The sequence below is a fragment of the Eretmochelys imbricata genome, chromosome 14 (assembly GCF_965152235.1).
Source record: "Eretmochelys imbricata isolate rEreImb1 chromosome 14, rEreImb1.hap1, whole genome shotgun sequence".
NCBI lineage: Eukaryota > Metazoa > Chordata > Testudines > Cheloniidae > Eretmochelys > Eretmochelys imbricata.
In genome coordinates this window covers 41392561-41417706 of record NC_135585.1, presented here as the reverse complement: position 1 = coordinate 41417706, position 25146 = coordinate 41392561, and the positions used below count along the sequence as shown (strand labels likewise).

Genomic DNA, 25146 nt, shown 5'->3' with positions numbered 1-25146 from the left:
GCCCCAACCCCAGACTGCATAGTCGATCTCTTGCTGTGGCTCAGTGAATGTCCCACCTGGGCTGGGCACAGCACAAAGGGGCCTTTGATGAAGGTCTCTCCCCAGCACAGACCCTGCCGGGGGACCAGCAGCTGCTCAGTGTGGGCTCCCAAACCCCAGTGGAGGAGGCAGCAGCTCATGACCCAGGACAAAAAACAGAGACAGATGGAGTGCAGCCTCCTCTCTCTGAGCAGGGACACAACAGCTCCTGAATTGCGCCCCCCACTCCTCTCCCTGCCAGACCCCCAACCTTGGAGGAGATCAAGCATAGTCAGGGCTGGATTAAGGCATATGCTATTTGCTAGCCCCTGTCCAAGGTAATAGGAAAAGGCAGAGGTAGCAAATTATAATAGGCGGAACCCTGTCCATCATAATTTGCTGTCCCAGACAAGAAGATGGAGAAAGGTGAGAGAAAGCAAATTATGATGGGAAAGCCCGCCACCCATCACGATATGGTACCCCTGGACCAGAGGATGGGGAAAGGCAGATGCAGCAAATTGTGACAGGGCAGCAAAAGCGATCAGCAACTGCTTCCAGTAGCAATTTGTGCTCCCAGCTGTTTGCAGCGTGACCCTGGCTGGAGTCTGGGAGATCCCAGACCTGGCAGCTGTCCCTTTCCATCTAAACTCCCATAAGGGAGAGTGTGCCAATTTTAGGAAAGAGCTGGACATACAGAGGGGGGAGAGGGAGGATCCTGCACAAAATCTCTTTCTTTTCCAAAGCAAATATCTCAACCCCTAGGTCATTTTCTTTCCCCTTTCCTTTGAGGCAAAGGAAAATGAATGGAATGTAGGTAAATAAAGATTAAAAAGTGAGCATATTATATGTTGAGTCTTTGCCCCTGCTCTTTGCTGTTTTAAGCTAAACCTCTGACTGCCAGAAGCTGGGAGTGGGCGACAGGATGGATCGCTGGATGATCACCTGTTCTATTCATTCCCTCTGAGGCACCTGGCATTAGCCACTGTTGGAAGCAGGGAAGTTGGGAAAGGGGTGGGGTTCACAAAGAGGAATTGTATGGAGCCTAAAACTGGGACTGAGGCACTTAAGGACCTTTGTGGGTCCAGGCTTATGTTCCAAATTCACTGTTCTTCCTCGAAGCCTCCACTGGCCAGTTTGCCTGCTCTGGCCCCCATGCTGTTCTGCCTCTGGCATCGGCTCACAGCCCCTCTGCAAATGTTCATGGGACCTTCCCATCTTTGCAGCCTGTCACCTGCCTGCCTCTCATCAGGGCATTGCTAATGGGGCCCACTGTAGAGCTTCAGGTCCGTGCTCTATTCCTCAGTACTCCTTGGTGCTTTTTGCACTCTGGTGTGGAAGCGGATTCTTGTGTCAGCTTCATCCTTTGTAGATACACAAAGAGCTTCAAAGTGGGCTAGCACCCACCAAGATCAGCACTGTCCGTGGGTGGGAGCTGAAAGCTAGTCTCCATTTCTAGAGCCTCTGGTGGCTAATAAGGCCAGTTACCTGGCACGGCTTTTTGTGTCTGTACTCACTGGAGGGGGAAAGAACCTTTCTTGGTGCAGAGAATGGCCAATGGGAGGGAAATACTTGGGCAGAGACAAATGAAAGAAGAAGGAAGGGAAATCCCTGCTGGTTTTGTAACACTGACAGACCCCACTCGTTGGCAGGTAGAATTGAACCTGGGGCTTCTGGAGCTTAGTGTACGAGCCTCTACGCCTATGGCCCTTAGGTAAGGCTGTAGAACAGACTCATTAATCTCTCTGTCTCTAAGTGGTCTCGGTGCCACTAGATGGGACAGAACACCACACCCAGGAGGTGTGTGGGTTACAGTTTCATGAGGGGTTATTAGGAGTGGAGGTAAGGGGATCATTTCCAGAGGGAGTAACTGTAGAGTCCTGGCCAGGATCCATTTTGGGGGTTTAGTGGGGGGAGGGCAGAAGGGTGCATTGTGGGACCAGAGAGGAGACTTTCAGTGAAGCCAGCTCCTGGGGATTCTCTGGCTGTGGGAGCTGTGAGACGGAGCTGCAATCTCGAATTGGGACACCCCTTCCCTGTCTTGGGCTGATCTGACCCTTTGACCCTTCCTCCCCCAATCTTCCTGTAGTCCGACAAGGGCTCTCAGCAGTCAGGAATTCTTGGATGCTTCTCCAGAAATAACTGTGTGGCACGAATGAATGGTGGAGCTCAAATGGAGTAAACTGATTTTGAAGTCACACTGGATTATTCCATACTTTCCTTAGTACATCTTTCTTTCTTTTCTTTTTTCCTTTCAGTTTAAAATTCTCTTTGAATTTCCTGGGTTTTTAAAACTTGATTTGGGGATAACTGGCTGAGTCCATGAGGTCCTGCCACCCAGCCCTCAATTTGATGGCATTTCTCTGCCTGGCCTTTCCTCCCAGGAATATTCTAGGAGTCATTTGGTAGAACCCTGCTGAGTTTTGTGATAACTAGGAAGGGGAAATCCCTTCCCTCTACTCTCAACCTTAATTTCACACTAGTATACTTTGTGTCGGGGAATTTCCTCATTAAACAAAAATCATACACGAACACTAAAGAAGACAAGAGATCAATGCAGAAACCTAGCGATGCTTTAATACAATGATTCTGTGCCTCAGAAAAATGAACTAGGATCCAGATGAGCTGTAGAATTCTGAACCATAGTTCTGGAATGTGGAAATTAATATTCACAATCCCCTGCTAGATCCCCTACCCCCACTGTCTCAACCCAAAGGTTTTCCTCTCCAGTCCTCGCCTTCTCCTGCCCGTCACCAGGCCTCCCCATCTCAGTCTCTGATCTAGGACAATGCTAAAGTCCTCCAGGATCACAAAGAACAGTCACCATACAGGCAGATCAACACCTTTCTAGCCTCCTTTCCCCCCTACTCACACTTTAGCCTCCTAGCTCATAAAGACTGGGATGTCAGAGCCTAGAGGAGCCCATTCTGTGGGGTCCTAATGGAATATTCCCTTCCTGTCTCAGTGACACAGTGTGAGAGGGGGCCATGGCCCTCACACTTTTTGAAAGTGGATGGGCCTGGCAAATCCACTTTTCGCCATGGCCCCCTGACACACACCTCCCCAGCCAGGCCGCAGCTGGAGCCCGGCCGGGGAACCCTGGTAGTGGGGGGCATCACACCATGGACCCTCCACCTGCCTGGGGTGGGGAGGAGGCCGAGAGTAGCCCCTGACCCATTTCCTCATCCTCCAGGTCCCCCACCCAGGGAAGGTGGAGGATTGGTGGCTCCTCACAGCTGCCCTGCTGCACAGCTCTCACCATGGCCAGGCCCGGGCTGCAGCTCTGAGGCCCCAACCAGAGCCAGGTTGGGATAGGAGCCACGCTGGTAGCTGTTGGGGGCTGCGAACCCTCCACCTGCCCTGGGCCAGGGGGCCTGCACTGCAGGGACATGGGCCAAAAGCTGCTCTTGGCACTCCCATCCCCATGGGTGGAGGGTCTGCAGCTCCCGGCCCACTCCGCTTGGCTGGGGCCAGGGCCTTGGGCAGAAGGGGTGGTGCCATGGAGGGTGGGGGGGGGCCTCTGGTCCTCCTCTTTTCATCAGACTACACTGCCCCTGCTCGGAAGACAGGATATTGGGCTAGATGGAATATTGGTTTGACCCAGTGTGGCCTTTCATAAGAACATAAAAACGGCCATACTGGGTCAGACCGATGGTCCATCTAGCCCAGTATCCTGTCTTCCGACAGTGGCCAATGCCAGGTGCCCCAGAAGGAATGAACAGGACAGGTAATCATCAAGTGATCCATCCCTCGTTGTCCATTCCCAGCTTCTGGCAAACAGGGGCTAGGGACACCATGCCTGTCCACCCTGGCTAATAGCCATTGATGGACCTGTCCTCCATGAATTTATCTAGTTCTTTTTTGAATCCTGTTATAGTCTTGCCCTTCATGACAGCCTCGGGCAAAGAGTTCCACAGGCTGACTGTGCGTTCTGTGATGAAATACTTCCTTTTGTTTCTTATGTTTTGCTTGAAGTTTCTTGTTTCCTTTCTTCTTATCTTCTGTTCTGAATTCCCCCTGCTCTTTGTGTCTATAATTTTGCATCCTGTGGCCTGGCATTCTGGCGGTTCCCAGAAGGTGGTTAACTCTGGAAAAGCAGCCGGATGGATCTTAGGAAGGTTCCCTGGGGTTATTGCAACACAGGACTAGAAATTTGGGCAAGTAGAAATGGCAACTGAAGAAACAGAGCTCCAGCTCTATTCTACTTGCTTAAAGCAGACTATTGCATAAGCAGCCCGGCTAGCTCAGTCGGTAGAGCATGAGACTCTTAATCTCAGGGTCGTGGGTTCGAGCCCCACGTTGGGCGAAGCGAGTAAGTTTTTCAAAAGTTAGTGCAAGGTATTGTAACCATTTCTTCTTCCCTGGAAAGAAATGTATGTCTCTAAAAATGGCTGTTCCAACCCTCTTCCTGTTTTTTAAAGAGAGCGAGAGGGACACGCCAGATGCCAGTTCCTGCTCCAGGAGTAAGACCACCCTCTTTCTTACAATCAAAAGATATTATTCTGATCTCCTCTTCTTTCTTTTTCTGTCTCAGCTAGGACAGAAAAACAGACCAGCTGCAATTCCCTATCATCTTTTGTCTCCGTCGACTGGGTTGATTATTAAGGGGGATTGCTCTGGAGACGGACAAACAGCTGATGGATAATTGAATCACACAAAAAAAGTTCAGAGACAAAATTAGTAAATAATGATTTTTCTATCCAGCAAAATGGAAAATAGGTGGAGTGTAGGGATTGTGCTTTTCTCCTGTGCATTTATTATACAGTTAATCAATTTTATATTTGAAACAGCAGAACCTAAAATAAGAATATGTTTAAAACATTGCTTTATTATTTTTGTAAAGTGTTTGAAACACATTTGGCCCACAGCTTCAGTAGATTTGCCCCAAGGCTGACTTTGGCCTAACACTGGAGTGGGTTACCTAGGGAGGTGGTGGAATCTCCTTCCTTAGAGGTTTTTAGGGTCAGGCTTGACAAAGCCCTGGCTGGGATGATTTAGTTGGGAATCGGTCCTGCCTTGAGCAATGGGTTGGACTAGATGACCTCCTGAGCTCCCTTCCAACCCTGATATTCTATGATTCTATGATTTCAGACAAACAAAAACACCCCTTTGATTTAGATGGATGTGCACTGCCCTGTGCTTTATACTGTCTCATTTTTATACATTTTTATAGAGCAGATTTGTGTTAAGTTCTTAAAGGGAGGCTGAAGTTAATTTTATTTGAAACTGACACAATTTTTTACCCAGTGTTTAAGGGAACAGCCATTAAATGGCATAACCTAAACTTTTTTCTTTCTTTTTTTTAAAATAAGGGTTTATTGGGCGCCCCTTCTGGTGTCTGTTTTACAAATGTCCTTTCAGGATGGGAGAAACTGACTAAACTAACTGACTAGACACAAACTTGTCAAAGGCAACAAGTGAACACACCTAAAAAAATAGAGAAAAATAAGATTTAATAATGCCGGCATATTTAACACATTTTATCCTCTAATAAAACATTTTTGTTCTGATTTGCTGAAGTGTCTTCTGATTCACCAGAGGTACATGGGAAATAAACGAAAAATGGTATATTTGATTAAATAGTGAAACTGCTTTTAGTTTAGCAGACGCTAAATAGGGACGAGAAAAGCGGTAGCTGTCAATCCCTATACTCGCGTGTTACTTTTTCAAAGCCAGGGGCTTGTATCCCAGTAGGGAATGAGTTTTATTCCGTACAGCAGTGGTCTCCCCAGTGATCAGCCACACAAAACCCCTATTTTAAAACCGAAAGGATTAATTTGAATATACTTTCCCCTTATTCTTTAACATGTAATCACTTTGAATTGTCATGCAGCTGATACCGTAAATAATTCAATTCTTAATCTTCCGTCTTTACAAGTCCTGTCCATTAACTTTCAACCCCATCAGCCCTCGGTGTATTACATGTCTCTTATCATTTAAAACCAGCTATACAGAGTTGATCCTTAGATTCCTTCGGGGCAGGGTTGCTTTATACTGAGGGTATCTGGATGCTGGAGTTCTTAGCATTATCCTGAGTGCATTTTTCTTTCCTCGTGTGTTTGCGTGTGTTATGCCTGGACCCCGAGGAGGCTCACGTATGTGTCTCAATTCTGATCCCCCAAAAGTGTCTATACAAAACTTTCTGCCCCCTGCACTCTTCCAGATCTAAGTGTTGCCCAGATCTGGCTGGACCCTGGTCTTTGTTTAGCAGCCACGCTGCATGCAGGGGTGTGAATGAAAGGGAATGTTACACAGGGGGAGATAAAGCAGCCTCTGTGGGAGGCGCCCGTTAAACAGCTGCCTGTGTGATATCCAGCAGCAGGAAAGCATCAGCACTTGGCAGGAACAGGCCTGCCACTCTCGCACCAATGGCTGTAGCCGCTATGAAGAAAAATGCAGCCAGCTGGTTTCTGTAGTGTAGTGGTTATCACGTTCGCCTCACACGCGAAAGGTCCCCGGTTCGAAACCGGGCAGAAACAGCTTATTCCTTTTCCCCACACCCCTCCCAGAGAACCTGTTTTGTTTTGGTTTCAGAGTAACAGTTAGTAAGTAGCCTGTTAGTCTGTATTCGCAAAAAGAAAAGGACTACTTGTGGCACCTTAGAGACTAACCAATTTATTTCAGCATAAGCTTTCGTGAGCTACAGCTCACTTCATCGGATGCATACTGTGGAAACTGCAGAAGACATTATATACACAGAGACCATGAAACAATACCTCCTCCCACCCCACTCTCCTGCTGGTAATAGCTTATCTAAAGTGACCACTCTCCCTACAATGTGCATGATAATCAAGGTGGGCCATTTCCAGCACAAATCCAAGTTTAACCAGAACGTCGGGGGGAGGGGGGGGTAGGAAAAAACAAGGGGAAATAGGCTACCTTGCATAATGACTTAGCCACTCCCAGTCTCTATTTAAGCCTAAATTAATAGTATCCAATTTGCAAATGAATTCCAATTCAGCAGTTTCTCACTGGAGTCTGGATTTGAAGTTTTTTTGTTTTAAGATAGCGACCTTCATGTCTGTAATTGCGTGACCAGAGAGATTGAAGTGTTCTCCGACTGGTTTATGAATGTTATAATTCTTGACATCTGATTTGTGTCCATTTATTCTTTTACGTAGAGACTGTCCAGTTTGACCAATGTACATGGCAGAGGGGCATTGCTGGCACATGATGGCATATATCACATTGGTAGATGTGCAGGTGAACGAGCCTCTGATAGTGTGGCTGATGTTATTAGGCCCTATGATGGTGTCCCCTGAATAGATATGTGGGCACAGTTGGCAACAGGCTTTGTTGCAAGGATAGGTTCCTGGGTTAGTGGTTCTGTTGTGTGGTATGTGGTTGTTGGTGAGTATTTGCTTCAGGTTGCGGGGCTGTCTGTAGGCAAGGACTGGCCTGTCTCCCAAGATTTGTGAGAGCGTTGGGTCATCCTTTAGGATAGGTTGTAGATCCTTAATAATGCGTTGGAGGGGTTTTAGTTGGGGGCTGAAGGTGACGGCTAGTGGCGTTCTGTTATTTTCTTTGTTAGGCCTGTCCTGTAGTAGGTGACTTCTGGGAACTCTTCTGCTCTATCAATCACTTCCGCAAGTGGGTATTGTAGTTGTAAGAATGCTTGATAGAGATCTTGTAGGTGTTTGTCTCTGTTTTGCAGTCTCTCTTTGGGCACCTTCATCGGTAGGAAATTGCCATATTTCTCCACCTTCATTTTTCTTGCATAAGGAAAGTTCATGTCAGATCTTTAATCAGCATGTCCCTACGTCGCCTAAAGCACAGCAGACTAATAATAATGAAATAATGGTCTGCAACTTGATCTAATATCTAGGTATGTTTGATTTTGTCCAGAATTGCTCAATTGCCTGTCAATGGGATTTATGTCACATTAAGGATTATGATGGTTGTTTAGGGAGGAAATGAGTGCTATGCTGTGGGTAACAATAACAGAGAAGTAACCTGACCTTGGGTATTGACCAGCGTTTTCTTTGCCTTTAGATTATGTATTAAACTGGAACGGGAATAAAAGGCATGGAGTCGAGTTGAAGGAAAGGGCTGCCTGGTTATTGACAAGCTCATTCAGACAGGGAGAAAATGTTCTTATGAAAGTTCTCGCGGTTTGCGAAATCACTGCCTGTGTGTTTTGTGGGTGTATGGGGGATTTTAACCCTCCGCCTGGTTTGCTGGATTACCTTTAGTATGGCCAAATTCTGCACTCAACCAGTTTTCCGCTTTACCTTGCCAGGTATTTTCACCGTGACTTCCTGAGTCTTTCTGGACACCGATTTTTTTTTTTTCATGCTCACTTCCCTACAGGGGGATCCATGTGTTTTCACCATTATTTCCCCTGCACTGGGATCCACGTGTTTCCACCATTATTTCCCCTGCACTGGGATCCATGTGTTTTCACCATTATTTTCCATGTATTGGGATCAGTGTATTTTCACCATTATTTCCCCTGCACTGGGATCCACATGTTTTCTCCATTATTTCCCCTGCACTGGGATTCATGTGTTTTCACCATTATTTCCTCTACACTCAGATCCATGTGTTTTCACCATTATTTCCCCTGCACTGTGGGATCCACGTGTTTTCACCATTATTTTCCCTGTCGTGGGTCCATGTGAGTTCAACATTTATTTTTTCTTGCACCAAGACCCATGTGTTCTCCCCACTCCAGTTAGAGTTTGTCTACACGCGGTGTCAGTCAGGAGCAGCTATTCCTTCCTAAGAATGTGTGGACATTCTTATTCTGGACTAAGGCCCCTCTTGTGCAGTTTAACACCCTTGCAAACAGGAACAAGGTAATTCTGGACTATGACTGAATCACTCCATGGGTTTGCACTGTGTTAGCCCCATGCATCTTCACCCTGTTCTTGACTAAATCCTTCCCTGTACAGCCAGGCATTTGCGCAGTGAATTCTCAGGCGTTCAGATGCACACGCGTGTGCACTTTTCAGGGGGTTTCCCCCGCTGTTTCCCCAGTTATTGTGCCTGGGTCCTGCCAGATCCTGCCTTCTGGTTGGGTTTTCTGTCGGGACTGAGTCAGGATGTTTTATAAAGCGCCTGAAACGTGGCCTGCATACCAGCAGGAATGCAACTTTCATGCCTTCTTCAGCAAACTGCAAATACGGAAGGAACTAGATTAAGAGTCTAGGGTGAATCCTGGGGAGGGTCTTGTGTCCAGGCGTGTTTTCCAGGCGGTCAGTTGGGAGAAAAGGCAAACTCCAGTCTGCAGCAAATCAAGAGACATGACACAGCGCTTTCTGAGTAGTCCCTGCTAAAACCCAAATGGTATAGCAAGTGCCCGGCTAGCTCAGTCGGTAGAGCATGAGACTCTTAATCTCAGGGTCGTGGGTTCGAGCCCCACGTTGGGCGCAGTTTCCTTTTCCCCCCCCCCCTTTCCCTAAAGAATTTTTTCTAGATGAGCCCGCTGCATACAAAACCGTGCATTTAAAATTAGGGCCATGTTTTGATCTGGGGAGAATAGCCCGTAGGCTTTGATCAGTGGAGAAAAAACACGTGTCACTACAGTGGGGAAAGTCTGAGAAATGAGCACCTTCTTTTAAGTCGCTTCAGCCACCTTCCCATTCCCTCTGATCATTATCCTGTCCCCCCCCCTTGCTGAGATCACTGTCCCCCACTCTGTTCTAGTCCTCTAAGGACAGGAGGAGAGTTTCAGCGTCTTGTCACTTTCAGGGAGTTCCCCCCCAGTACCAGATTCAGGTCTATTTTACCACCCCGCCCGGTGTGAGAGGAGACGAATTGTAGGGAGCTCTAATTCATTGCCTTTCTCAGCTCAGGTGACAGGTGAAATTGAAAGCTATTCAGCAACTGGTAGCACCCAGATCTGCCCCCACTGAGGGCTTCATCTTGCACCATTGAAGCTCCTGAGAGGCTTTCCAGTGACTTTAAAGGGAAAAGAAGCAGAGCAGGGAGCTGTCAGACATTCTATTTTGATAAGCTATTACCAGCAGGACAGTGGGGTGGGAGGAGGTATTGTTTCATATTCTCTGTGTATATATAAAGTCTGCTGCAGTTTCCACGGTATGTATCTGATGAAGTGAGCTGTAGCTCACGAAAGCTCATGCTCAAATAAATTGGTTAGTCTCTAAGGTGCCACAAGTACTCCTTTTCTTTTTGCGAATACAGACTAACACGGCTGTTACTCTGAAATCTATTTTGACAGGAGCGTGACCACAGCTGAATAAACTGTGGCCTCTGTGATTGGATGCAGTTAGATCAGATTATTTGGATGCTGATCCTAGGGTTTAACAGATGCACAGCATAGCAGATAACATAATGTCATTAAGGAAAATAAAATATAAATATATTACATAACAGGGAACAATAAAGTAAAACAAGGATAACACTTGAATGGGCAGAAACATTTTTGAACAAAGGTTTTTAATTGCAAAGTGGGCTGCTGTGAAAATGGATAAAAAAATGCAAAAAGGTTGATTTTTTTCCAGTTTTTATTCATTTGCCATTTATATTTTCAACCTTTAGTATCATAGGCATTAATGAAAGGGGTACGAAACGCTTTGGTTTACCGAAAAAAGCCTGTTTTCATGAAATGAAAACCATTTTTTAGTATTTTAAATTGTTCCCTTTCAAAGCTGGTGAAAGGGCGACAACTTTGATTTTTTTTTCCCCACCAATTTTTTTTTAATGGCCAACCAACTTGATAAACTAAATTAAATAAAGTAGCAAAAACAAATAAATTAACAAAGTGGAAATAAAATATGTTGTTGTTTTTAAAAAAGGCTACTGAATGAGCATAATAATATAACATAAAATATAATGAATAAAGGCCTGATCCAGAATACACGTTACCCGGTGTAGCACTTGGTACCTTGGGCCCCAAGCCTGCAAATACTTATGCACATGCATAAGTCTTCATGGTAGCAAAGTTGAACACCTGTGTAAGTGGTTGCAGGATTGCATGCTAATTTAATAATATTGGCTGAGATCCTGCAAAGAGTTAAGCATATGCTCAATTTGCACAATGAGAGCTTCACTGACGGCCATGGGATTATTCAAAGTGTATAAAGTTAATCACGTGTGTGGGTCTTTGTAGCACCAGGGCCATTGTCTATTTAGCACTGATTCCTTCAGAAAGACCCAGCTTCACTGTTGCCTCAACTGTATTTCTTCCCACTCCCCATCTTCCTTCCTTTGTAGCTGGCCATGGGTATATTTTTGAAGCCCCGTCCTGTAACTGTAGCACAGAACTGCACCGGTTGACAGTTGTGATCAGTAGCATTAATGTGAACGAGAACTAACTGTGTACAGCTTCAGCGACCTGCCGGGTTGAATGTATTCACTCGAGATTGACACAACAAAATTCTTCACAATATACCAACCCACTAAATCTAGGTAGTTCCTGTGGTCAGCTTCTCACTCGTGCCATATACGCATCTGATTTCTCCTGGGGGAATTCTGTGCCAAAAAATAAAAGATTCTGCACACAATATTTTAAAATTCTGCATATTTTATTTGTCAAAATAACACAATATAATCATGCCTATTTCAATTATTTTGGTAGTTTATTTCAAAATACCTGTCAACAAGTATGTCAACAATACAGACAACAAAAAAGATTCCATCAGCAGTACAGAGTTAAAGAAACCCCTACGTCAACCCAGTCCTCTCTACCCCCTCCACCCCTAGAGCCCAGTTATGGGGTGCCCCCCAGCCCAGACACCCCTGCCCCCTCTCCCCTAGAGCCCAGCTGCAGGGCCCTCTCTAGCCAGACACCCACACCTCCTCCCTCTGAGCCCAGCCATGGGGCCCCACAGCCCAGACACCCACCACACCCCCTCCCCTCAAGAGCCCAGCCATGAGGCGCCCCCCTACCTAGACACCTCCCCCCCCCACCCCCTGAGCCCAGCCACAGGGCCCTCCCAGGCCCAGACACCTGCATCCCCTCTTCACTCAGAACCCAGGGATCCAGTGGGAGAAACAGCCTGATCCTGGGTCTTGAGCACATATGTAGTTTACTGCACTCCACGTCCTTCCTTCAGGGCATGCCAGGAACCCTCCAGCTCAGTCCCCCTCCCCCCAGCAGTGTCTTCTATTTGTGAGCTGGGGATCTTGGCTCTGCCACGTCCAGCGGCTCCTAGTGGTGGCCAGAAGCCCTGTAGCAGAAGTTCTGCCCGGGAAAAGGAAATTCTGGGCAGAACGTTAATTCTGTGCAAATTCTGCATTGCACAGTGGCACAGAATTCCCCCAGGAGTAACATCTGTTCGGGGGTCTTCATCTGCATTTGCAGGGTTATTTGCGGGTTCCTCTATGGAACCATCTGGTGTGCTTTCTACATCCGATGCTATTGGAGAGTCAGACTCCAAGGGGCCACCGTGAGGCTTGTCAGAAGTAGAGGGGGACCCGTCCAGAGAGCCTTCTGGGGAATCTTCTAAATCAGACTCTGTGTGAGAGTCACCACCACCCTGCAGGAGCCTGGGGCTGGATTCCATCTCCCCCTCCTCAGACACGACAATTTGAGGGTCTCCACTAGGGATCATTTCTTTTTGTTTTTTTTCACCTCTTTAGCCTTTTAAAAAATGTTTACAATGACCCTGGCCCTTCTGTCGGCCGTCCGTTGATCCCCCAAACGTTGACCCCCACTGTTTCCTTACCCCTCAGCTGATGTGTATCCTCAAGGATGCCCCCTTTGCCCCTTTCCACTGCTAGTTGCATCTGCTCAGAACCACCCTCTGGAAAACGGAAGTGTTTTTCAAAGTCACCCACAAGAGCTTTTGAATTTTTGATGTAGTTTCCCATTGTCCTTTTCTTGAGAACCCCTGAGGACACAGCGGCCATCAGCAACGAAGCGTCATGTTTTTCCCAAATCTTTTCCAAATACCCAAAAGCTGTGCCTAGACTTATTGAGGTAGAAGAACAGTTCATAACAATTTTTGGATCCTGCATAAGGAGATACCTCTGCATCGCAGGAGCTTTCAGTCCTTGGATTTTTATTCACATGCTCACGCTCCGGGTTTGTGAAGGTGTGTGTTTTCACTCACAGTTTTCTCAGGGCTTGGTGTGGTGTTGACCGCGGAGGAGCTGGACTTGTGCTTGCGTTGTTGCTTTTTTCCGGAGTCTTGTGTTTTGTCCTTCAGCCCGACATATCGGAGCTTTGGACTGACCCGATGCTTCGTCTGCGCCCTTCTGCTGTTTTGCATTGGCGTTGTTGGTGAAGGTCTCAGAACACATTCCTGGTTCTTTGGCGGTTCTGCTGGAGGTGTCCCTCTAGCTCTGACTATGGCATCGTCAGGAGAGCTGCCCAGGCCTGATTAGGAAAACAGAGATGTTCCAATTGAGCAGCAAATAAATATTTTACAAAATTCACCAAAACCACAAAACTGAACTCTACAAAGTGGTCCCCAAACTTTTCAGTGTCGAGCCCCCCATTACCTCTGTCTGCACACAACACCCCCCCCACACCGGAGCTGGGGCTGGAAGCAGGGCTGCAGCTCGCAGAGTGGGTGGTGTGGACAGCGATAAGGGGGCCAAGGCTGGGGGCGCAGCTGGGGGTGGATCTGGGGCAGGGAGTAGGGCTACAGCTGGGCAGGGACCATGAGTCGGGGCTGCGGCTAGGGGTGTAGCCGGGGCAGAGCGGGTAGCAGAGCAGGGCTGTGTGGAGCTCTCTCTCTGCCCCCGTCTCTCCCTGAACATTCCTCCTCTGCTTTACAATCTCTCTCACCAAAATCCATTTCAGGCTGTACCACCCCATGTTTTGATTCATTTCTACCACTAGTGTTTCTCCAAAACCTAGACAGACATTTTTAATACAAGCACATGTTTTCACCATGCACCCCAAAACAAAGTGTGAAATAAAATACCTTTAAAACCCCACACCGCAACTATGTCTTGCATATACCCCTAAATCACAAACAGTTTTAATTTTTTTTTAAACCCATTTTAAAAACACCACATTTTCCAGAGGAAATACCCCAGTAGTTTAAAATAGTCAAAACCAAACAGTTTGCAACAAAATACTTTAAACACCCCCCCATACCTATCTCCTGCATATACCCCTAAATCAAAAACAACAATTTAAACATCAAACCCAACTATTTTAACCATTTTAAACACACACACACACACACACACCCCCTTAAAAAACATAGTATTTTTAAACAATAAAATGCTTTTCAAGCAACCAACACCTATTCACTGCATATGCCCTCAATCACAAATAACAGTTTAAACATTAAAAACAGCTTTTTTAAAGACTTGTTTTAAAACACACACATATAAAAGCAAAGTGCAGAAATGTACCTTCCCCCATAAGGTAAAGGGATGCTGGCACATAGTTATTCTGTTTTCCCCCATGTGTTCTGGGGCCTTTGGGTTAAAGAACAAGCAAAATTTTAGTTAGTATTATTCTCCGAATGCACGAAACACCTATACAAGCTATTAAATACTTATTTAGTTTTTGTTTGTTAAACAGTATTAAGCACTCTATAGTTTAAATGGGTTGTTACCTTGTCCTGGTGAAATACAGCTTGAAGTTGCTGTTTCCATGCTAAACAGCTCACACTGTAATAAAGACATGTATCATTATTAGTAAGGACAGTCTGGACACAGTAACATTACATAATATATATTTTCAGAGTTAAAAAACAAACAGCACATACCTCCTCTTGCAGTCCAGCAGCAGCCTTTCTGGTCAATTCAAGATAGTTTCTGTTATCAAACAGTCTCCAAAAAGAAAAGGAGTACTTGTGGCACCTTAGAGACTAACCAATTTATTTGCCAGGTTTCAGAGTAACAGCCGTGTTAGTCTGTATTCGCAAAAAGAAAAGGAGTACTTGTGACACCCTAGAGACTAACCAATTTATTTGAAAAAAGAAAAGGAGTACTTGTGGCACCTTAGAGACTAACCAATTTATTTGAGCATGAGCTTTCGTGAGCTACAGCTCACTTCATCAGATACATACCGTGGAAACTGCAGCAGACTTTATATATACACAGAGAATATGAAACAATACCTCCTCCCACCCCACTGTCCTGCTGGTAATAGCTTATCTAAAGTAATCGTCAGGTTAGGCCATTTCCAGCACAAATCCAGGTTTTCTCACCCTCCACCCCCCCACACAAATTCACTCTCCTGCTGGTGATAGCCCATCCAAGGTGACAACTCTTTACACAATGTGCATGATAATGAAGTTAGGCCATTTCCTGCACAAATCCAGGTTCTCTCACTCCCTCACCCCCCTCCAAAAACCCACCCCCATACACACACAGACTCACTCTCCTGCTGGTAATAGCTCGTCCAAACTGACCACTCTCCAAGTTTAAATCCAAGTTAAACCAGAACATCTGGGGGGGGGGGGAGGAAAAAACAAGAGGAAATAGGCTACCTTGCATAATGACTTAGCCACTCCCAGTCTCTATTTAAGCCTAAATTAATAGTATCCAATTTGCAAATGAATTCCAATTCAGCAGTTTCTCGCTGGAGTCTGGATTTGAAGTTTTTTTGTTTTAAGATAGCGACCTTCATGTCTGTGATTGCGTGACCAGAGAGATTGAAGTGTTCTCCGACTGGTTTATGAATGTTATAATTCTTGACATCTGATTTGTGTCCATTTATTCTTTTACGTAGAGACTGTCCAGTTTGACCAATGTACATGGCAGAGGGGCATTGCTGGCACATGATGGCATAAATCACATTGGTGGATGTGCAGGTGAACGAGCCTCTGATAGTGTGGCTGATGTTATTAGGCCCTGTGATGGTGTCCCCTGAATAGATATGTGGGCACAATTGGCAACGGGCTTTGTTGCAAGGATAAGTTCCTGGGTTAGTGGTTCTGTTGTGTGGTATGTGGTTGTTGGTGAGTATTTGCTTCAGGTTGCGGGGCTGTCTGTAGGCAAGGACTGGCCTGTCTCCCAAGATTTGTGAGAGTGTTGGGTCATCCTTTAGGATAGGTTGTAGATCCTGTCAATTTATTTGAGCATGAGCTTTCGTGAGCTACAGCTCACTTCACTGGATGCTGTAGCTCATGAAAGCTTATGCTCAAATAAATCTGTTAGTCTCTAAGGTGCCACAAGTACTCCTTTTTATTTTTGCGAATACAGACTAACACGGCTGCTACTCTGAAACCAGTCTCCAAAAAGCTCAGAGTTTTTTATACCATCCCAAAACTCTACTGTACTCAAACCTATGTCTCAAACATCCCTGTTTTATATGGAATATAGGAGCTTTTTTACTTTATTTTAAACACATTTGGGGTTTTTGTTTTGTTTTGTCCCCCACCTGCCCCCCAGATTCTTCTACATGCATTCCAGATTTTTGCTGTAAATAGGTCTCTTCCCAAAGGCACAATAGCTGGGTTCTTACAAACTATTTTTCTTCAAAAGACATACAGTTTCTTGAAAACAAACCAAGATATCCCATCATAACTTTTATCTTATTTAAGTGCCCCACAGTCCTAACAGAAACATAGAGAGTCATCAAGCCCTTTTCAATAGAGATTTTTATTTACTGCTACCAAGTTTTACATCACGTTTGTTCCCTCACCATTCTCTTTTGTCCCCGTTTGTCCCCTCATTGGTTTTCTTTAAAGCATTGTCAGGGTCTTGTGCACTTTGCACAGCATTTACCAAGGTCACCCCTTGTGCTAAATTTTCTTGGGTTAAGCACAGACATTGCATAGCATAACCTATTCCTTTTTCCTCGTTAATAAATCTTTAGATAGTTTATTACAGGATTGGCTACCAGTGTCATCTTTGGTGTGAGATCTGGGGTAAGTGTGAGATCTGGGGTAAGTGACTGGTCTCTTGGGACTGGAAGCAACCCAAATAAGGTATGATTTTTGGTATAAGTGACCATTTATCACTAAGTCCAGTTTGTCTGGGTAGCAACATAGTCTAGGTCAGGGGTTCTCAAACTTCATTGCATTGCAACCCCCTTCAGACAACAAAAATTACTACAGGACCCCAGGAGTGGGGACCAAAATCTTAGCTCGCCCTAGCCCCACCACCCTGGGTGTGGGGTGGGGAGAAAAGCCAAATCTCCACTGCCCCAGGCTGGGGGCCCAAAGCTGAAGCCCAAGGGCTTCAGCCCTAGGCAGGGGGCCTGTAACCTTAGCCCTGCTTCCCAGGGCTGAAGCCCGCAGCTTTGGGCTTTGGCTTTAGCCCTGGGCCCCAGCAAGCCTAAGCCAGCCCTGGTAACCCCATTAAAATGGGGTCATGACCCACTTTGGGGTCCCGACCCACAGTTTGAGAACTGCTGGTCTAGAGAGTCTAATGGGACTGTCTGTGACACCATGGTAAGACTTTTATAGCGATCCAGAAGTTCACATTTGTTATCGGCTTGGTGAAATCTAATTATAGAATACACTGCCAGCTTGGGGTATCTGCCTTGTTTTTAACAGTATGCCCTGAGGTCGGCACCCACAGTTGGCAGACAACATCACCAGCTCAATTACATGAATTTGAAGACATTTGGACTCGATTTCGGGATACATTTAGTTAAAAAACCATTGAGACTACTGAAAGAATGCCTGACCTCCATTCCACGTACCCTCCCTAGTCCCCTCCTTCCTTGGTTTTCCTGTTTAAGAGTGTCTTGTATTTTATGGTTGTAACATCCACCCTACTGTGTTACGTCTACGTACCGTTTGGTTTTGTATCGGCTGGTCTTGCAGCTTTGATGAGTTGTAAAACTGTATAATTCTGTTGGCGAACCTGTGCAGTGTGTTGGATTCAGAATCATATACAAGCTGTAACTCATTTACCTTTATGTGCTGTGTAAGGGGGCTTATTCCTTCACGCACTTACTTCCCTGGTCCTTCTCGCATGAACAGAGAGCCACAATACCCGAAGTCCAAAGGTGCAAACAATTCAATGTTTATTGAGGTGAACTTCCAGCAAACATGATTCCAGTTTCCTTCCTTAGTGTCCCTCTTCCCAGCTCTGACACCACAGAGCCTTACACCTGTGTCGCTGTTCCCATTCCTGCCCTTAGCCAAACATGATTCCAATTTCCCCACCTCATTCCCTGTTCTCATCCCTCCCCCCCACACACAGCAACTCACTTCCTGATTGACTGCAGACTATATAATAAAACTTGAGTTCTGCTTAGCTATACCTTAACCAATCATTTTCCTGAAATTTAACTAACCAATCCTAACATATTGTAACATGATTATGTAACCAATTATATCCCACCACCTTAATTAGTTTACACCCAGCAAAATTAATTATACAGCAGACAGAAACAATCACAGAACCAGACAGAGATTATACAGACAAACAATAGCAAAGTGGGAACTATAATGACAAAACAATACAGAAGTGAGGATTTCCCATCCCAGCTATTGATAAGTGAGTTCTTGCCAGACAGGATGCTATCAAACTAAGTTTCCTTTTACATTTTCTAGGCACTTCCCTTTCTCTGGAGGCGATGGGCATTATCAGGAGAGGATTGTATTCCTAACAGCCCAATAGCACCTTATTTCAATGTGAGGAGGTTGGAATGTGAGGAGGTGACCGGTCGCTTCCCGGCTTATGGCTACCTCTGCTGCTTAGCCAAAGGCCTTAGCCTAAGCACAGGACCTCAGACTGTCACAGTAAGAGAAGGCCCTTACACCCGCAGGCAGTGATTTTGATTCTTTCTTTTATACCTCTAGAACTAGCCAAGTGATAAGAATAAACCTAAATTCTTAGAGTGTAGGCCTTTACAGACAGGCCTGAATATCTATATCCTAACATGCTGTTTTATTGGTTTCGGTTTTACATAAAAACAAACAAACAAACAAACAAATGAATTTCACATCCAGACACACAAAATGGTTCTCTTATTCTCAAAACAGAGTTTCCACGCAGGAAGTGATTCCAGACTAGCGATTCCAGTCAATTTCTCTGTATAGACGTAGGGTGACCATCCATCCCGTTTCTCAAGGGACAAACCCGTTTTTTGGGACTTTTTCTTATACAGGCCCACACCCCCATCCTGTTTTTTCACAGTTGCTATCTGCTAACCCTACATAGACGTGTCCTTAGCAACTAAGGTCCAGATTTTAAAGATACTTAAGGACCTAGAAATCAACTGGTGTTAGGCCCCTGGGCACTTTGGAAAGCCCACTGGACTCCTAGCTGCATCTTTAGGCATCTAAATATCATCTGCAACCCAGCCCTAGTAGCCTGTGTGATACAGCATGGCCAGAAGGCAGCAGGAGAGTGATATAGTCCCAGGATGAGGAGAAGCCTTATACCCAGTAGGGGGAAGAAAGGTTTCTATAGATTAATTAAAAGCACCTGAAGCCAATTAGAGCACCTGAAGCTAGTCACCTGATAAAACCCCCCTGCTTCCATCAGCCAGAGAAAGGAGTTGGAGCAGAGTGCAGTTTGAAGGAGTTGAAGTAGAGGAGAGTTTGGAGAAGTGCCGTGGCTGGCTAAAAGACCAAGACCCTAGGTAAAGAGACACCCGGCTTGTACAGAGAGAGAAGGCAGGAAGCCCCACAAGCTGAAGAGCAGGAGAGGGAAGTAGCCCAGGGGAAGGAAGCACTAGTTCAAGTGGTTTACCACTATCCCTAGGGCCCTTGGGCTGGGACCCGGAGTAGAGGGTGGACTGGGGTCCCTCCCTCTCCACTACCCTTCTCTGGGTTACTAGTGGAACAGTAGATACCCTAGTTCAGGGGCAGGAAACTGCGCCCTGAACCTCCCCCAAGAAGAGGAAGCATAGCACCCATCATGAGCCCGGCTAGCTCAGTCGGTAGAGCATGAGACTCTTAATCTCAGGGTCGTGGGTTCGAGCCCCACGTTGGGCGAAGCGAGTAAGTTTTGGAGCGGGTGGTGGTGGTCGGGGACTCTCTCCTCAGGGGGACTGAGTCATCTATCTGCTGCCCCGACTGGGAAAACCGAGAAGTCTGCTGCTTGCCAGGAGCTAGGATTCATGATGTGACGGAGAGACTGCCGAGACTCATCAAGCCCTCGGATCGCTACCCCTTCCTGCTTCTCCATGTGGGCACCAATGATACTGCCAAGAATGACCTTGAGCAGAGCACTGCAGACTACATGGCTCTGCGAAGAAGGATAAAGGAATTTGAGGTGCAAGTGGTGTTCTCGTCCATCCTCCCCGTGGAAGGAAAAGGCCTGAGTAGAGACCGTTGAATCGTGGAAGTCAACGAATGGCTACGCAGGTGGTGTCGGAGAGAAGGCTTTGGATTCTTTGCCCATGGGATGGTGTTCCAAGAAGGAGGAGTGCTAGGCAGAGACGGGCTCCACCTAACGAAGAGAGGGAAGAGCATCTTCGCAAGCAGGCTGGCTAACCTAGTGAGGAGGGCTTTAAACTAGGTTCACCGGGGGAAGGAGACCAAAGCCCTGAGGTAAGTGGGGAAGTGGAATACCGGGAGGAAGCACGAGCCGGAGCGCACGAGAGGGCAGGGCTCCTGCCTCATACTGAGAAAGAGGGATGATCAGCGAGTTATCTCAAGTGCCTATGTCAAGGTTCCTCCCCACTCTGAACTCTAGGGTACAGATGTGGGGACCTGCATGAAAACCTCCTAAACTTACTTTCACCAGCTTAGGTTAAACTTCCCCAAGGTACAAATTAATTTTATCCTTTGTCCTTGGAATTTCCACTGCCACCACCAAACTTTAACTGGGTTTACTGGGAAACGTAGTTTGGACACGTCTTTCCCCCCAAAAATCCTCCCAACCCTTGCACCCCACTTCCTGGGAAAGGTTTGGTAAAAATCCTCACCAGTTTGCATAGGTGACCACAGACCCAAACCCTTGGATCTTAGAACAATGAAAAACCATTCAGTTTTCTTACAAGAAGACTTTTAATAGAAGTAAAGAAATCCCCTCTGTAAAATCAGGATGGTAGATACTTTACAGGGTAATTAGATTCAAAACATAGAGAATCCCTCTAGGCAAAACCTTAAGTTACAAAAAAGACACACAGACAGGAATAGTCATTCTATTCAGCACAATTCCTTTCTCAGCCATTTAAAGAAATCATAATCTAACACATACCTAGCTAGATTACTTACTAAAAGTTCTAAGACTCCATTCCTGTTCTATCCCCGGCAAAAGCAGCATACAGACAGACACAGACCCTTTGTTTCTCTCCCTCCTCCCACCTTTTGAAAGTATCTTGTCTCCTCATTCGTCATTTTCGTCAGGTGCCAGCGAGGTTACCTTTAGCTTCTTAATCCTTTACAGGTGAGAGGATTTTTCCTCTGGCCAGGAGGGATTTTAAAGGGGTTTATCCTTCCCTTTATATTTATGACAACCTATACACAAATGCAAGAAGCCTGGGAAACAAGCAGGGAGAACTGGAAGTCCTGGCACAATCAAAGAATTATGATGTGACTGGAATAACAGAGACTTGGTGGGATAACTCACATGACTGGAGTACTGTCATGGATGGGTATAAACTGTTCAGGAAGGACAGGCAGGGCAGAAAAAGTGGGGGAGTTGCACTGTATGTAAGAGAGCACTATGACTGCTCAGAGCTCAAGTATGAAACTGCAGAAAAACCTGAGAGTTTCTGTATGAGCAACAAGGGCGATGTCGTGGTGGGAGTCTGCTATAGACCACTGGACCAGGGGGATGAGGTGGATGAGGCTTTCTTCCGGCAACTCACGGAAATTACTAGATCGCAGGCTCTGGTTCTCATGGGAGACTTCAATCACCCTGATATCTGCTGGGAGAGCAATATAGCGGTGCACAGACAATTCAGGAAGTTTTTGGAAAGTGTAGGGGACAATTTCCTGGTGCAAGTGCTGGAGGAACCAACTAGGGGCAGAGCTCTTCTTGGCCTGCTGCTCACAAACCGGGAAGAATTAGTAGGGGAAGCAAAAGTGGATGGGAACCTGGCAGTGACCATGAGATGGTCAAGTTCAGGATCCTGACACAGGGAAGAAAGGAGAGCAACAGAATACGGACCCTGGACTTCAGAAAAGCAGACTTTGACTCCCTCAGGGAACTGATGGGCAGGATCCCCTGGGAGAATAACATGAGGGGGAAAGGAGTCCAGGAGAGCTAGCTGTATTTTAAAGAATCCTTATTGCGGTTACAGGGACAAAACATCCCGATGTGCAGAAAGAATGATAAATATGGCAGGCGATCAGCTTGGCTTAACAGTGAAATCCTTGCTGATCTTAAACACAAAAAAGAAGCTTACAAGAAGTGGAAGATTGGCCAAATGACCAGGGAAGAGTATAAAAATATTGCTCGGGCATACAGGAGTGAAATCAGGAAGGCCAAATAACACCTGGAGTTGCAGCTAGCAAGAGATGTTAAGAGTAACATGAAGGGTTTCTTCAGGTATGTTAGCAACAAGAAAAAAGTCAAGGAAAGTGTGGGCCCCTTGCTGAATGAGGAAGGCAACCTAGTGCCAGAGGATGTGGAAAAAGCTAATGTACTCAATGCTTTTTTTGCCTCTGTCTTCACGAACAAGGTCAGCTCTCAGACTACTGCCTTGGGCAACACAGCATGGGGAGGAGGTGACCAGCCCTCTGTGGAGAAAGAGGCGGTTCAGGACTATTTAGAAAAGCTGGACGAGCACAAGTCCATGGGGCCGGACCCGCTGCATCCGAGAACGCTAAAGGAGTTGGCGGATGTGATTGCAGAGCGATTGGCCATTATCTTTGAAAACTCATGGCGATCGAGGGGAAGGCCTGGACGACCTGAAAAAGGCTAATGTAGTGCCCATCTTTACAAAAGGGCAGAAGGAGGATCCTGGGAACTACAGGCCAGTCAGCCTCACCTCAGTCCCTGGAAAAATCATGAAACAGGTCCGCAAGGAATAAATTCTGAAGCACTTAGAGGAGAGGAAAGTGATCCGGAACAATCAGCATGGATTCACCAAGGACTAGTCAAGCATGACTAATCTAATTGCCTTCTACGACGAGATAACTGGCTCTATGGATGAGGGGAAAGCAGTGGATGTGTTGTTCCTTGACTTTAGCAAAGCTTTTGACACGGTGTCCCACAGTATTCTTGCCAGCAAGTTAAAGAAGTATGGGCTGGATGAACAGACTATAAGGTGAATAGAAAGCTGTCTAGATCCTCGGGCTCAACGGGTAGTGATCAATGGCTCCATGTCTAGTTGGCAGCCGGTATCAAGTGGAGTTCCCCAAGGGTCGGTCCTCGGGCCGGTTTTGTTCAATATCTTCATAAATGATCTGGAAGATGGTGTGGATTGCACTCTCAGCAAGTTTACAGATGACACTAAACTGGGAGGAGAGGTAGATACGCTGGAGGGTAGGGATAGGATACAGAGGGCCCTAGACAAATTAGAGGATTGGGACGAAAGAAATCTGATGAGGTTCAACAAGGACAAGTGCAGAGTCCTGCACTTAGACAGAAGAATCCCATGCACTGCTACAGACTAGGGACCGAATGGCTTGGCAGCAGTTCTGCAGAAAAGGACCTAGGATATGAGACAACAGTGTGCCCTTGTTGCCAAGAAGGCCAATGGCATTTTGGGATGTATAAGTAGGGGCATTGCCAGCAGATCGAGGGACGTGATCATTCCCCCTCTATTCGACATTGGTGAGGCCTCATCTGGAGTACTGTGTCCAGTTTTGGGCCCCACACTACAAGAAGGATGTGGAAAAATTGGAAAGTGTCCAGCGGAGGGCAACAAAAATGATTAGGCGACTGGAACACATGACTTATGAGGAGAGGCTGAGGGAACTGGGATTGTTTAGTCTGCGGAAGAGAAGAATGTGGTGGGATTTGATAGCTGCTTTCAACTACCTGAAAGGGCGTTCCAAAGAGGATGGATCTAGACTGTTCTCAGTGGTAGCTGATGACAGAACAAGGAGTAATGGTCTCAAGTTGCAGTGGGGGAGGTTTAGGTTGGATATTAGGAAAAACTTTTTCACTAGGAGGGTGGTGAAAGACTGCAGTGGGTTACCTAGGGAGGTGGTGGAATCTCCTTCCTTTGAAGTTTTTAAGGTCAGCTTGACAAAGCCCTGGCTGGGATGATTTAGTTGGGGATTAGTCCTGCTTTGAGCAGGGGGTTGGACTAGATGACTTCCTGAGGTCCCTTCCAACCCTGATATTTTATGATTCTATGATAATCATACTGGCAATTTGCCACACCTGCTACTTATTAACAGTAGCACGGGCTGTATTTTCAGTGCTGAAGGTCCTTTGTTCAACCCTCCCCAGTGACTATGGTGCTTGTATGCATTTGGCCATAGCCAGGGGCTACATAGGCACTGGAAAACTTTAGTTTTTTCATAGGCGCAGTTTGACTTCTATATTTGGGGGGTGGGGAGGGTGCAGGGCTTGAGCCAGCTCCATGCGGCAGAGCCCGGGGGGGGGAACGCCACCTCCACCGCCAACTCACCTCAGCAGGCCACCCAGCCTGTCAGGGATTGTGGGTGGGGGCACAACCAAACACTGTAACTCAAAGGGGTGGGTGGGGGGACTCAGCTCAAAAAGTTTGAAAACTGCTCAGCAGTTGTGCTAGAACATGGGGGCGGGGGGGGGCAGAGGGCATGGCCCCATCACTTTTAAAAGTGGTTGGGTCCCACTTTTATGGGGCCGTAAGGGTGAGCGATTGGAGAGAGGGGGCGGAGAGAAGCATGCAGGTGGCAAGGCCTCTGGGGAAGGGGTGGCATGGGGGGGCAGGGACATGGTTTGGGTGCTGGTGGCACCCCCACTTTTAGGGAGCTGGAGAGACAATGGAAGACCCAACGACCTTTTAATGGCTGGCAACCAAGGCAAGCAGAGTTACTGATGACCCAAAAAACGAAATTCCTTTATCTGGTGTCTAATTTTGATAGGATGGAGTGGTCTAAAATCCTACACAGATGATTTTATGAATACGGGACACTTTGCTTCCCTTAGATTGAGAAATGAGGAGATTCTCAGGCCGGGAGACCATGGTGGTGGGTCAGTATAAGAACCCAAAGGAATAGAATATCTTACACACCGCAGAGGAAACTTGGAGACAAACAGGAATTTCATTGGTCAGGTCCCTTCCACCAAGCAATACAGAAGGTTCAACAACAACAACAAAGGCCTTTCTTTGTTGGCTGCTGAGAACCTTTGAATAACTTCGCACTTCCTATTAGGTGCCTAAATGGAAGAAGTTGGGTCCTGAGCAATTTTGCAAATCCAGCCATTTGTGAATAATTACTGGTAATCTAAGCAGGGCCTGAA

The 25146-nt window shown here is 46.4% G+C and overlaps 4 non-coding genes across 4 annotated transcripts; all 4 read left to right on the top strand.

Moving 5' to 3' along the window:
• The first annotated feature begins 4248 nt into the window (after positions 1-4248).
• Positions 4249-4321, top strand: TRNAK-CUU (transfer RNA lysine (anticodon CUU)). The gene has a single exon. It is a non-coding gene; the product is annotated as a tRNA-Lys (tRNA).
• A 2100-nt stretch (positions 4322-6421) lies between these two features.
• Positions 6422-6494, top strand: TRNAV-CAC (transfer RNA valine (anticodon CAC)). Its single transcript has one exon. It is a non-coding gene; the product is annotated as a tRNA-Val (tRNA).
• Positions 6495-9314: 2820 nt separating this feature from the next.
• Positions 9315-9387, top strand: TRNAK-CUU (transfer RNA lysine (anticodon CUU)). Its single transcript has one exon. It is a non-coding gene; the product is annotated as a tRNA-Lys (tRNA).
• A 10327-nt stretch (positions 9388-19714) lies between these two features.
• Positions 19715-19787, top strand: TRNAK-CUU (transfer RNA lysine (anticodon CUU)). Its single transcript has one exon. It is a non-coding gene; the product is annotated as a tRNA-Lys (tRNA).
• Positions 19788-25146: the final 5359 nt, after the last annotated feature.